Raw genomic sequence first — 16,145 nt, forward strand, 5'->3', positions numbered from 1 at the left:
CTTATTTCAAAATCAAAGCCCTCGGCTGTAGCACGAAACGACAATGATTTAAAAATAAGAACCACTTTCTACCATGTTGGAAGGCTATGACCGACACAAGCCCGTTGTGTCATTGGCCAATTACTACTTGATATTATTTAATTTTAGAGGGATTATATTACATTACAATCATAATCATATTATAAAGAGATTCTTCCTTTTAAATTAAATATTTCAAATCAATAATCGATAATCAGATGATTCCCAGATCGGGTGGAGCATTGTCAAGAGGCGTCACTTAATAACCCTTTCTTACAGATATAAATCTATTGTTGACAGAATCATCCTTTCTCTCAATATTGAAAATTCATATTTCAATTATGTGTTTCATAAACACAAGAATCTCATGATCGTATTCATAATATTTATTGTTAAGGCAAGAAACGATTCATATTCTAGATTTTCTAGAGCACGCCTTATATTTATTTAAGTTCACCTAAATCTATCATCGCATGGTAAACATAAGCATATATCTCATATATAAAATTGAATAAACACGTAAATGTAAAGTGCAATAAAGTAAATATATTTGGTTATGGCCCCATCCTATGTGATCTTTATCAAGCTCATGATAAAGATCAAGGTCAATCTAATATGGTGATGGAAATAAATACAACTACTTATTACATAAGTCTTCTTCTTTGTTTAGACTTCTTGTATGCCTCGTCTTCTTCTTTGTATCACCTCCATTGGATAGCCTTCTTGAGTCTTCAATTATATTACATGATTGAAAGTAAAACTAATCTAATAAACTTACAAGAATTACTCGAGTTACATTCGAGATTTATGATTACAAAGATTGACGACATGCAAGTCGTATTTAAAACCAAAACCAAAACCATTACACTAAGGTCGAAAGGCCATAACCATCCACCATGCTCATACAACACATAAAAGCATGTTAAAACACATAATCTGATCTTAACATATCATATTATCCATGATCTAATCATAAAAAGAAAATATGACAAAAATCATAATCAAATTAGAAAAACAAGAATCACTGTTTACGGGCAGTAAACGACGTCAAACGCCTTACAGACGAGTCGTTGATAGCTTTAGCTATTAGTTTTGTTCAGACACTCGTTTACCAATGGAATAGGGTATTCGTTTACGTAAATCGGACACCAGACCCAGATTTCAGCAAATCTGCAGCAGCCAATTCAGAATCTGTATCTAATATAATTCTCATAATTAGAACAAACATAAATCATGTATATATCAGTATATATACAGATTACATAATCATCTTATGATTATACAACTCACATGAATATCATATATTCAAAACCATACATATATAAGCATATTATATCAACATCAAATCTTGGCGAATCACGTACATGCTCATATATCGAAAACAGTTAAACACATAATCGAATTAAAAACTTTTCGCAAGTAGCTCTAATACCATTGAAGGGTTTTTTAGCACATAAACGCAGCGAAAACGTAAATTTAATCTTAAAAAAAACCGAAACCCTCCGCAGGATCCATGCGAAAAATAATATTTAATTCGTAGTTTAGTATGTTTATCTTAAGAAGCTTTACGTTAATGGAAAGATGGAGGTCTTTAATAGCGATCCAAGAATGATGAACGGAGATCCTTAGCAGCTGCTCCTCAAGTGTGAAGCACTCCACCGGTATCCACCAAGAAAATGATGTAATGGAGAAGGAGGAGGTGGAGAGAATTAGGGTTTTTGTAAAAATTTAGGTTGAGGCAAAAATAGGGTTTATAATAGTATATTTATAGGCAAAATTTTCAGCTGAAAATTTTCCCATAAAATATTATTATTATTAACCCTTTATTATTCTCACTAATAATTAAAAGGATAATTAAAACACCTTTTAATTATTAATTCTTTTTCTAAACTCTTTAGAAATAATTCTCTCACTTGATTTAATTTCCAAAATTAATTCTTAATTAATAATATTAAGAACCTTTTCTTAATTAATTTATAATCAATTAAATCTCATTTAATCAATTATTAAATTTTCCAATTAATTATTTATTTCATAAATAAATAATTATCAGTCATTATTAATTAATTCCTCCACCATTAAATCATTCTCTTTTATGGTGTGACCCTGTAGGTTCAATATTAAGCCGGTAGTAGAAATAAATAATAATAAAACTATTTTATCATTATTTATATAAATTCTCTAATTCATTAAATATGATTAATTAATTAATCATATTTATTCTACATCGTGAGGGATACTTCTCAGCATATCGCGACTATCCGGATAATACGAATTCACTGCTTAGAATACCAAGAACCTATTCAGTGAGTAGTTACCGTACAATTAATTCCTTCTACCCTGCAATGTCACGATTGAATACAAGGCATGGAACTTGTGTCAAGCCTATCTTATTTAATCACTTGCTTTTCCATTCACTATACTTAGTTTTATTTAATGTAAATTAGAAACTCCTTTCTAATTTCATTCACTCTGGCCAGAGATTCCTGAACTAACATAAGTGGATCAGCATTGAACATTCTCTTCCTATACTGGAAGGGGTAGATCCTTTATTGATCATACACTATCTTCGTGTACAAATTCCTATACCCAGTAGAGCCCTTATAATTGTCCCTTGAGATTAAGAACTAAACCAAAACATAGTTCAGTGTACACAAGATGACTATGATGACCTCAAGTCTAAGTATACTTGTACAACTATCACTATGTGAACAACTGCTGACACGTGAGTGAACTCCATCAGTTGTTCAGCTGTGTGAGTCATGTTCAGTGAACTTGTTCTATAATAAGCACCTACATACTAGCTATAGTATCACCACACAAATGTCTATGAGAACAGACATCCTTCATAATGAAGCAAGCATAGTATGTACCGATCTTTGCGGATTATTAATTACCAGTTAGTAATCCTACAACCAGGAACTATTTAAGTTTAGAGTTATCATCTTTTAGGTCTTATTATTATGATCAAATCATAATCCATAAAAAGCTTTACTCTAAACTGTGGTATACCTTATTTAAACATTGAAATAGATAGAGCCCGCAATAAAAACAAGACAAGTCTTTTATTAATATCAATAAAATCAAAACAGATTACATAAAAGTTATTCCTAAATTCTCATACATGATTGGACTTAGGACATATCTCTTTCACCACACGGCCTCTTACGCGTTGATGGGCTGCCACCCAGCCACTTACACTTTGATAGACCGTACCCCGGCCTGTCGTTTATGCCAACTCAATTAGATGGACTTACTTCCCGAACGTTGGGTAAGCAATTAATTCATTTATCAAAACAGCAACCTTGTTGCGAATATAAAATACACCACAGAGCCGGATCCCTCAGGTTTTGAGCGAGTATTTAAATCCCCTTGGAAAGGAGGATCTTAAATATAAAAATGAGTTTTGGGATCCGACCTAACTTTTAAAAATCATTTTAAAGACTCGAAAACATTTTTAAAAATGTTTGGAGTAATGCTGATTTAATAAAATAAATCAGTCCCAATATATTAGAAAATATCTGAATATTATTATTCAAATAATATTCCCATAAATAATTATCTTTATAAAAATAATTGAAGTAGAAGTTTTAAAACTCATGCTTGAAATGAATATTAAATAACCAAAGATATACTTATACGAAAGTACGATCTTTATTTGAATAATCGAAAATAAGTTTGATTATCGAAACATTCTTCTTTAATAAAATAAAGAATATTATTTAGTAAATAAGCGGAGTCATAAGTCCTCGAATGAATATTCAAGATAATATTCCTTAAATAAAATAAACCGAGTCATAAGTCCTCGAATGAATATTCAAGATAATATTTCTTAAATAAAATAAACCGAGTCATAAGTCCTCGAATGAATATCCAAAGTAATATTCATTAATAAAAAAAAAGTTATCGAATAAACCTTATTCGATTAATAGTTTTGAAAACTATATCTATATATATATATATATAAAAATATATAATATACTCGGGAACATCGACTCCCGGTTTTAGAAAATGTTCGCTTTTGGGTCCCCTATACTAAGGGTATACGCAACTACTGCTTATCTCTAGCATATGTATTATGCAATTATAAGCATTGGAATCAACAGATAGATATCAATATTATGAGACATGCATGCATATAAACCATATCAGCATGCTCCAATATATCACAAGATTTTGCTAATAACAATCATGCATCTATCACAAGATAATGCATATACATATATACATCACAACAACAGTATAACGGTAGAAAACTTGCCTGAGCGACTGGGGGTGGTAAAAGGCTTAACGATTCACTTAAGTCGCTCGAGTACCCTCGGCTCCACCATTTTTAATAAATTAACCATTAAGAGTTTTTAAGGCGATTCTTTCGCGAGTACCCTACCAACTGTCTACTGCATTTTACATAATTGTTTCATATTCCAATTAGTCATTTAAGGGCCTTAACCAAGGTTTCAAAGTAAGGCGAGGGGTAATGGTTCGGTCGTGAAACGCCGTTAATTAAAACGGTCGTTTCTCCTAAACCGTACATCGGATTCAAGCGAACCACATATCAAACCGAAGCTCGTAACATGAACTATCTAATCATGGCAATGTTCAAAACCTAAAAGTGAGTTCACGGGTCCTGATGTTAAGAACAAAAACAGTCTAAAGTAAATCGGGCATTACGACGGCTATGTTTACGCGATTACCAAATTTTATACTACTCCAAATCAATCCACAATCAACCCACAATCATTATTACAACCAAACTCCATCCATACACTACTACAACAGCCCCAACATCTCAAGATTTCCAATTTATAGTACTTCTCAATCATGAACTAAGAGCTTACTTAAGTTCATTAACTAATAATCAAGATTTACAACTCCAAAAACATCACAAAACCAACCAATCTCTAAATATACAATAATCATGCCTCTCATAAACTATACTACTCATAACAAGCTCTTAACATTCAATAATAATGCTAGGTTAAGAGATTATACCTTCCTTGTGAGTAGGAGTAACTAATGAGCTTGAAACAACCTTGGAAAATCCTTACAAAAGCTTTATCTAAACAAAAACACAAGATCAAAATTTCAAGTTCTTGAAAAACACTATTCACTCTCTTCTTCCATGAATTATTGGAAGAGATTGTGAAGGAATTGGAAGCTTAGATTCATAGGATATCAATATCTATGTACAAGAAATCTTGGATAATTACCTCACTAATTAACAAAGCTTGGAACTTGAATTTGAATTTTTCTTTCTTTGAAAAAGAGATGAAGCCGAGAGCTTCTTGTTGGAATGATGAAGTCAACTTTGTGTTTTGTGTTTTTGATTTGTTTTGCTTGGTTGTTTTGTTTTTGTTTTGATTAATTAACCTCTTAACCATGGTAAAATTTGTGTGGTTAATAATCAACCAACAATTCCTTCCCTTTTGGTCATGCTTATGTCATCCTCCTATGTCATCTTCCCACACTTGTCCTCTTCTTGTTGGTGTGATGACATCATCATCACTAAACTCTTTGATTAACTCCTAATTACTTGGCTAATGATCGCTGATCTGTTATACGGTTCGCTTAACTTTCATTTTCGTTTATCATTTGAGGGATCATACCCGGGATCTTATTACTTGGGTTCCCTTAACGTTTCTCAATACATTATATTCCGTTTATGATCCTCTCTTATAATCCTTGAATTTAAATCCTTTTTATCCTGTTACCTTATACTCAATTCTTTCGGTATCTAGTGGATTTTCGGGAAAAATCAAAGTGTTCGAATTTGGATTCTGACGATCTTTACATACACTTATATACCATATAGAGTACTAATAAGATCTTAGAATAACTATAAAAGAACCTCTACAAAGTGTGGCATGAAAAGTTTTCTTATTCAGCATAATCAGTAAAATCACTATTCATAAGGCTTACAAAAATCCAAAATTTTGGGATTATTACAGTCTCCCCTCCTTAAAAGGATTCCGTCTCGGAATCAAATATAAAATAAATGGGGGTAATTTTCTAGCATTGCGCTCTCTAGTTCCCAAGTTGATTCTTCCACATTATGATTCTGCCATAGCACTCTGACTAGCTTGATCACTTTGTTCCGAAGCACCTGCTCCTTCTTATCCATAATCTTTACTGGTTTCTCCACGTAAGTTAGATCTGGTTGCATATCCACCTGTTCGTACTCCACTATGTGTCTGGCATCTCGATGATTGTAATAACCCCAAAATTTTGAACTTTTTGTAATCCTTATGAATAGTGTTTTTGCTGATATTTCTGAACAAGAAAACTTTTCATGCCACACTATGTAGGGGTTCTTATATGGATATTCTGAGATTTTATTGGTACTCTATATTGTATATAAGTGTATGTAAAGATCGTCAGAATCCAATTCCGAACACTTTGATTTTTCCCAGAAATCCACTAGATACAGAAAGAATTGAGTATAAGGTAACAGGATAAAAAGGATTAAAATTAAAGGACTATAAGAGAGGATCATAAAAGGAATATAATGTATTGATAAAGGTTAAGGAAACCCAAGTAATAAGATCCCGGGTATGATCCCTCAAACGAGAAACAAGAACGAAAGTTAAGCGAACCGTATAACAGATCAGCGGTCATTAGGCAAACAATTAGGAGTTAATCAAGGAGGTTAGGGATGATGAGGTCATCCAACCAATAAGAAGAGGGCAAGTGAGGGAGGATGACATCACAAGGTGATATAAGCATGACATAAGGGGAAGGAGGTGTGGTTGATTTAAAACCACACAAAGTTCAAGGTTAAAAAGGTAATTAACCAAAAACAAATCAAAAGCAACCAAGCTAGGCAAAACAACTCACAAACACAAAAATCATTTCACTTCTTCATCAAGAAACTCTCGGCTATTCTCTTCATTTCAAGGAGGAAAATTCAAAATTCGAGTTCCAAGCTTCCTTAATTAGTAAGGTAATTATCTAATACTCCTTATGCATAGATATGGCTATCCTATAAGTTTAAGCCTCCAATTCATTCTCAATCGCTTCCAAGAAATAAATGAAGAAGATAATGAATAGTGATTTCAAGATTTTTAACATGATTTTCTTTGTTTTTCCTTTAAGATCCAAGCATCCCTAAGATATCTCAAGGCTTCTTAAGGTTTCCTAGCTACTCAAATCACTTCAAGGAAGGTATAACATCTCCAAACCCTAACTTTACTTTGTATATTAGGATGGTTTTGATTGTTATGGTAAAAGAGAAGCTTGATGCTTGTATGTTTAGAGTTTGGGAGGGAGTTGTAGTGAATTGGATGTTGAAATCTTGTTGATTAGTTAAAGGACTTAAGTATAGTTTTAAATTCAAGTTTAAGAATAAGTAAAAATTGTTAATGTTGAGTTGTTGGGGCTGTTATGATGTAGTATGGATGGAGTTTTGATTGGGTTGTGATTGTGGATTGATTGTGGGTTGAATTGGAGTGTTTTAAATTTGGGAAATCACGTAAACATAGTCGTCGTAATGTCCAATTTACTTTAGGCTGTTTTGTTCTTAACATTAGGACCCGAGAACTCCGTGCTAGGTTTTGACCATTGCCATGATTAGATAGTTCATGTTACGAGCTTCATTTTGATATGTGGTTCGTTTGATTCCGATGTACGGTTTAGGAGAAACGGCCGTATTAAGTAACAACGTTTCGCGAACGAACCATTACCCCTCTCCTTACTTTGAAACATAAGTTAAAGACCTTAAAGGACTAATAGGAGTATAAAACATTTATGTAAAGTGTAATAGGCAGTTGGTAAGACACTCGCGAAAGAATCGCCTTAAAACTCGTAATGGTTAATTTATTAAAAATGGTGGAGCTGAGGGTACTCGAGCGACTTAAGTGAATCGTTAAGCGCAAAGCGAGCGTTATAGTCTAAATTGGTTAAAGTATAGATTTATAAGTGACTTTGGTTTAATTCCAACTTATATGTTGTTTATAGATTACCAGACTCGTCCCAAGCCATTTGTAACCCCCAGTCGCTCAGGCAAGTTTTCTACCCGTATAACTGTTGTTGTGATGTATATGTGTATATGCATGAGCTTGTGATAAATGCATATTTGTTATTAGCAAATTCTTGCGATATATTGTAGCATGTGATATGGTATATATGCATGCATGTTTCGTATTCTTGATTTATATATATGTTGGTTCAAATGCTTATTAGTTGCATAATACTTATGCTAGAGATAAGCGGTATTTGAGTATACCCTTAGTATAGGGGATCAAAAGGTGAACATTTTCTAAAACCGGGAGGCGAGGCTCCCGAGTATAATATATATATATATATATATATATAAATATATATATATATATATGAATAGTTTTTAAAACTATTAATCGAATAAGGTTTATTCGATAACTTTATTTTATTTAATGAATATTATCTTGAATATTCATTCGAGGACTTATGACTCACTTTATATTATTTAATGAATATTACTTGAATATTCATTCGAGGGCTTATGACTCAGTTTATATTATTTAATGAATATTATTTGAATATTCATATGAGGACCTATGACTTCGATTATTTTCTGGGATATATTCTTTATTTTATTAAAGAATAAGGTGTCGATAATCAAACTTATTTTTGATTATTCAAATAAAGATAGTACTTTCGTATAAGTATATCTTTGGTTATTTAATACTCATTTCAAGTATAAGTTTTACAACTTCTACTTCCATTATTTGTATAAAGATTATTCTTTAAGGGAATATTATTTAAATAGTAATATTCAGATATTTTCTAATATATTGGGACTGATTTACTTCATTAAATCAGCATTACTCCAAACACTCTTTAAAGTGTTTTCGAGTCTTTGAAATGATTTTTAAAAGTTAGAGCGGATCCCAAAACTCATTTTTTTATATATTTAAGATCTTCCTTTTAAAAGGGGATTTAAATACTCGCTCAAAACCAGAGGGATCCGGCTCTATGGTGTATTTTATATTCGCAACAAGGTTGCGGTTGTGGTAAATGAATTGATTACTTACCCAACATTCGGGAAGTAAGTCCATCTATCGAGTTGGCATAAGCAACATGGGCTCAGTGGGCGTCCATGAAAGTGTAAGTGGCTCAGTGGGAGTCCATCAAATGCGTAAGTGGCTGAGTGGCAGTCCAGCATAAGGTCCTATTGCGACCAGGGTGATGACCAGTGGGGAATTCGTCCATCTACTAGTAGAAAAGGTTACTTATTGGTATCTTTGCCTGATCAGCAAGATATCAGGTTTATGCCAAGGTTTTCTCCTTTCCAAATTCATTGGATATTGCAACTCTGTTTATTATTTTTATAACAGAGGTTTTAAAGGAGTGTATGAATGTATATATATAGGTGTATATATATATATCGGGACTTAATAAAGTATCTCCTAACTTCATTATTTATAATGATATTTGAAGGATTGAATCTATTCAAGTCTTATCTTGTAGTCTCATCTATGTGATGAACTTTTGAAACTGATTATACCTTGAACGGTGGTAGTTCAAGTAGTATTTGGATATAAGTATATTGGAGTATCTTGTAACTTCATTGTAAATGATTATCTTGTGCATGTCAAAGATTTTCAGAAAAATGTTGAGACAAGGTTAGATATATGAGATCACCTTGCAACGATATTTTATACAGTTATAAACGGGAACTCTGTGTATATTATACATGTCGGAGGATTTCAAAGATTGTGAAAAGTATATATTTACATATATACTGAATATTTTGCGACTTGGTCGCCGTAAGATATCAAACTTGGTTCATTTCTTCTTGACCAAGACTTTCATGAGTACTATGAAAATGCTCATATATTGTAAATCATTATACATATTATTTTGGTGGGCTTGTTGCTCACCCTTGCTTTCTTCTTTCATCACACAACATCAGCTAGACAAGATGAACAGGACCAAGCTTCCAATTCGCAAGCGGTTAGAAAATATTCCGCAGTTTTCTGGAAGCGTTGATGCCGCCGTAGCTGAGGTAGGAGCTACCAATAGGCTAGGTTTTCAACAATTGATGAACCAGATTTATGTATATTTATGAATTGTAATAATGGCAAAGAAATGTAAATTTATTCAGAAACCCTTTTAAGGTGTATTGGCATATAATTGTGGAATAAAATGACTTGTGATTATTTTTGGATATTCATCTCTGAGACTATAACTTGTGGTGTGTGTGTTTATGGTGGGGTTACAGTACAGAATAGTTGATTATTTATTAAGATTGGGTGTTATTAAGGGAAATGGAACTCGTGACAACCCAGATCCCCAACCCCAGATTTGGGGGTGTTACAGAAATGGTATCAGAGCGAAGCGTTATAAACCTCAGAGATGATGTGACGTTAAGATAATAAGTTCATTAAGATAATAAGAACTCTTGCCAAGTTCATAGTCGGACTACCTAACGTAGTACTGACAGTTAAAACCCTTATGAGAACCCTTATAAATATCGTGATAATAACATAATTCGTTCTCGTATAGGGCAGCGGGGCACCGAACCCTGAGGTTCAGGAGCATCAGCATGAGGAAGTTTTATTACATGTTGGAGATCAAATTGTGAATCTGATAGAGTACCCTAACGAGGGACCGGATGAGATTCATATTGAGAATGTTGCGGTTGAGGATGTTATCCCAGAAGGGATTGTTGTCGAGGAGGATCTCGTGGAGGATCCTGACGAGAATGAAGAGAGGACCCCTGAGGAATTGATGACCGTAGTCAGGGCGACTACCAGAGCAAGAGTGGCCGCGAGGGTGGCACTAGAGAATGAAGAGTTACCAAGGGCACAAAGGTTAATGAGGGCAGAAGGAGTGGGGCCTTCCACGGCACCAATTATACCAGTATCAGACCCTCTTCTCGAGGCTCCTGAAGACATCCATGAGGTTCCACCAATTCCTGTTCCCTCCCCTGTACAGAGCCCAGCACCTACTGAGGAAATGCCACCTTTATCTCCTGCACCATTGTCACCTGATACCGTGCTTGGTTATCCATTTGGATCCCCTAGGCCTGCACCACCTGCACCCCATGGACTGCTAGATGCAACCACTCAGGCTTCTCTTATCGCCGATTATTACATGACTTTGGGTGGCCTGTCCGTGGCCCGTAATGTTAGGAGTGATCTGTTGGATCGACTTACTGCACCAAGGATTGAGGGCGGGGTACTTCCGGCAGGATTAGCTCATAGCATGGAAAGGATTGAGGCTACCACCCGTGTTACAGCTAGAGGCCATCTTGAGGGTCAGATTGATCCAGCTCTACTTGCCACTATCTTAGACCTCATCACCTCTGTGATGGAGCAGGTTAGGGATGTCGTGCGTGCCCGCATTTCTTGATCCATGGTAGTGTGCAGAGCCAGAGCGATCAGACAAGGGTTTCATGTAGCACCGCTTTTGGAGGATTAGCCTAAGTTATGAATGATTAGTTTTAATGACGAGATGATTATCTATGGTAGTACTTTTGGGATATAAGCGATCAGATCAAATGATGTAATTCTCTTTAATGTGTTCAGTAGTTGTACCCTCGAACAAATGGTTATGTATATATTCGTTAATTTCAGTTCAGATCAGTTGTTTGTGATAAGTTCATATTGTTAATTGCACTATTAACACTTAAGAGAGTGTCATGAAGTTTATAGAACTTGAGAATTCATAATTTGCAATCATGCAAGGACAGAACGAGGGAAAGACTTAAGCAAAGTAAAATAAATATCCAGAGATTCTTAAAATTTTTCCAAGCATTATGCCCCCATGATGAATAAGATTAGAGGCAAACCTTGAATGTGATAATTAGGGAGGTCGTAATTAAGATATAAGGAACCCAGAATATAATGAAGTGGAAAATGAAGATTTTAAATTAAAAGATGACCCCAATTATGGGGAGTAGGAAGAAATATTTAGACTGAGAAAACAGAAGTCGAGCAAGATAGGAAGAACCAGGATGGTACTCCTATTGGGCAATCCATGGACCTGCCTAAAACAAAACTTATACTTTTACCCTAACCACCACCTTGAGGAAACAATGCGGTAGGAAATTCTTTCATGACCTTTAAGTCGCTAAGCTCCCAGAGTTCCAAGGAACAGGTTGACCCAGTCGAGGCAAGAGCCTGGCTAAAGGAAATATATGAATTATTTGAGGTTCTAAATGATTGACGAATCACAAAAGACTGTTTTTGTCACTTACCCTCCTAAGAGAGAGGCCACCCGCTGGTGAAAGGCCAAGGAAGGCACAGAGCAAGAGATTATAATAAACTGATTAAAGTTTATTGAACTTTTTTCGAGAAAGTAAATCCCAAGGTTATGGAGATAGTGTAAAAGCTTTAAGAGCCAGAACAAAGGCGGATGGATATGATGAGTTATGAGTCTAAGATTGTAAAAGTTGTCAAGATTCGTCTGGAGGACAAGAATCCCAGAACAACGTGATGTTTGAAGTCAATGATTAGTGGGTTCGTGAAATGGTTGTAATGGAAACGAAAATAAAAGACTGAAAAGGGCAGGAGTATAAAGGGATATAAAGGAAATAGAGTTGAGAAGTGATAAGGGAGTTAATGGGAAACCCTAAGAAACCCTTGCAATAAATATAGAGAAGTGTGTCATCATCAGCGCGATGGTGACTGATCATGAGATAAATTCAAGGTTTGAAGGGATAAGCGATACGTATAGTTAATTCCCTTGAAGATTGACAGTATTCGATGAAAATTTGAGATAGATCGATTGATTAATAAGGAAACACGGATGGACTGAGGAGACAAGAAAGTAAGAAATTAGAAAAATTGGATGAAGGAAGTGACCTTCAAGAATGTGAAGTGTAAGTAACGCTTGTGAAATGATACCCAGAAAGGGAGACGCCAGGTATGAAAGATATCCCAACATTGAGATGACTGTTGAGATAAATAAAAGAGGTAAATGAGTAGTTAGAACTAAAAGGTTCACGTTGAACACGACCAATATCTTCTAGAACATCCCTGTTATCATTACTGAATCAGGCAAGAAAAGTAGATAACCGTTGTTCTCTTTTGGAGGCCATATTGATTGACCTCATTATGAATACAGATGTTATTGTGAAATTGGTATAGACTATCGAGGTGGGAATGATTGAATAAGATAATTTATCAAGGATATATGACTTGATTTATCCATGGAAGGATGCAAGTACCTTTTTAAAGGAGGAATTAAGGATAGAACCTCGATAACTTGAGATGAACCATAGAGGAATGCATGAAGGTTGGCATTTCACCCTTAAAAGGGACAGTATGAGTTTTGATAGTATGGAACGAAGGATTAAGGTAACAACAACCTTTAAGAATCAGTGGAGAAATTTTTCAGAAGTATATAGACAATGATTCTGGTATTAATAAATGGTATCTTGATATGCCCTGTATCTAGGGAATACAGGAGGAACGATTCAAGGATAACCTTAGAGGTTTTACAAGAAAAAAGGTAATATTCAAAGTTCTCAAGAATAGAAATTTTGATAAAGGAAATGTGACGTAATTATAATAATGCCAAGTGGGGCATGTGTTAAACCACGAGAAAGTATGGATCGAACCAGTAAAGATCAAAATTGTTCAGGGCAATTAGGACCTAAGATAAAAGATGTTCTAAGTATGATTGAGAGTCAGTCGTGACAGTGATTAACCTCTAAAGACGGAGGCAATAACTTATGGAAAAATGGTGATATATTTTTTTTTACTCATCAGATTTTAAGGAAAACATCTTCACATAAGCAGTGATTGAAATGAGGTAGAAAATTTATTTGTAGGTGGTTAAAATGACATTGACTGTAAGGAAATTTTACTATCAGGAAAGGCCAAAGAGGTGGCCGACACTTTAAAGGTAAGAGGATAATTATAGGCGCTTGTGCCAAAGGAATACAGTGATGATGGTAAAAGCTGTGAAGGTTGTATTATGGTTTGGAAGATTGACATTCCTTCTGATGACTGTGCAATACCCAACCGTAATAGTAGTTTGGTAAATGTTTAATTCATAAAAATCGCCATGAGCGGGCTATCTATCTTAGAAGGAACTATCCTGAGAATAATCCAGGACCATGTTTCAAAAAGGACTAAACGAACCTTCGAGTTAAGTCTTCTATTGAAGGTATATGATTAAGAATGGTATTAACCTGCTATCGGTGCTTTGATTGAAACTCTTCTGCAATTTTATATGCTTCATGTCATGTATGTATGTCAGGATCAGGAGTGTTCTTCATGAATTACGAATGGTGATTATGTTAACTCCTTAGAAGAATTCTATACTACATGTATGGACTCCGTATGGTTAGATATTAAGATTTTATGGAAAGTGAATGACGGCAGTAGGTCAGTGGTGGACCATAGTAATGCAGCAATGATTCTGCGAGTAATGAGCTGATTACAACCGTGAGAGTTATATTGGAATGGATGTTGAGATTGAGTACCACTAATCCTGTCGTGTTGACGTATAAGTTATCTTTGATAGAAAAACTAGGTCGATTATTTACCTTTTGAATATTTATTCTTTCTTATCAATAGAGAGTCATATTACTATATGAGGAAGGTTGCAGTGCAAGCATAGAATTCTAGTAACGATGATGTCTAGAATGAGATCCCAGATTCGATTTTCGATATTGAGGGAGTTTCAAAGGTGATTGGGTATAAGCTCGAGGAAGAGCATGGGTCCATAGAATGATGGACGGAATAGAAAAAATATTTAGGCATGTGAAATACGATGCTATAATACTTGATGTTGATATATATACGTATATGTTTTGTTCTCCTATGACAAACCTCTATAGTTCAGAGGTAGATTCCAAGCCAGATATTTTGTGGCAGTATATTTTATATATATACAATTCTCTTCAATTCGTTCTTTTCTCTCCTTTTCATTTCATATACGCTGAGAAGAAAAACCTTTCCAGAAGGGGAGGTATTGTCGAATGACTATCTATCCGTGTGATAGAAGCCTAGTAGGATACCACATGTTGTTTAATTGCTTGTCAAGTACTAAAGGCTGGCCACCTTCTGTACTAACTATGCAATAGAACAAGTGTTCATGATCATAGTGATCTCTCAACAAATTCCTTTACTTCTATATGATTGATCAAACTTTGGAAAATAGAAACAGCTGAAAAAGGAGTAGTAAAGTTATGGTGGTATTCGGAATGGAAACACATTCGTGATACTAAGGTTGACGTGGTTATTAAAAGGTTATAGAACGCTAACGAGCAAGAATATAACCAGTATAATATTAGGAACGGAAGGTAGTAGCGATTACGAACTGGAAAATAATGGGTATTGAGAAGCAAAAGCTCAAATGCTGAAAGCTATAATGAGAGTATGTGCAATAGACTTGAAAGAATTTGGAATGATCACTTAACGCGGGTTGAGTTTTCTCATGATAATAGGTCATATGTCAGGTATCGAGATGTCGTCTTATGAGATCTTTGAGGGAAGAAAATGTCGATCTCCCTTATGTTAGGATGAAGTTGTAGAGCGCAAGATGCTCGGACCAGCAGTGGTCCAAAGGACCAAGGATATGATAGATCTAATCAGAGGACGGCTGGTAGTAGCCCAAGATGGACATGAGAAATATGTTAATTTGACACGAAAGGATAAAGAATAGGAAATACGGAACCTAGTAATGTTAAAGGTATCCCTTGGAAAGGATTAATGGGATTCGGAAAGAAAGGAAAACTAAGCCCAAGATACATTGGACCTTTTGAGATACTAAGACGGATTGGGAAGTTGGCTTACGAGCTAGCCTTACCCCCAAACCTACAACAAGTTCATAATGTGTTCCATGTGTCAATGCTAAGGAAGTATCATCGGGATGCCAGACACATAGTGGAGTACGATCATGTGGATATGCAACCAGATCTGACTTACGTGGAGAAACCAGTAAAGATTATGGATAAGAAGGAGCAGGTGCTTCGGAACAAAGTGATCAAGCTAGTCAGAGTGCTATGGCAGAATCATAATATGGAAGAATCATTTGGGAACTAGAGAGCGCAATGCTAGAAAAGTACCCCCAATTGTTTTCTATTTGATTCCGGGACGGAATCCTTTTAAGGAGGGGAGACTGTAATAACCCCAAAATTTTGAACTTTTTGTAACCCTTATGAATAGTGTTTTTGCTGATATTTCTGAACAAGA

The sequence above is a fragment of the Apium graveolens genome, chromosome 8 (assembly GCF_009905375.1).
Source record: "Apium graveolens cultivar Ventura chromosome 8, ASM990537v1, whole genome shotgun sequence".
Lineage (NCBI taxonomy): Eukaryota > Viridiplantae > Streptophyta > Magnoliopsida > Apiales > Apiaceae > Apium > Apium graveolens.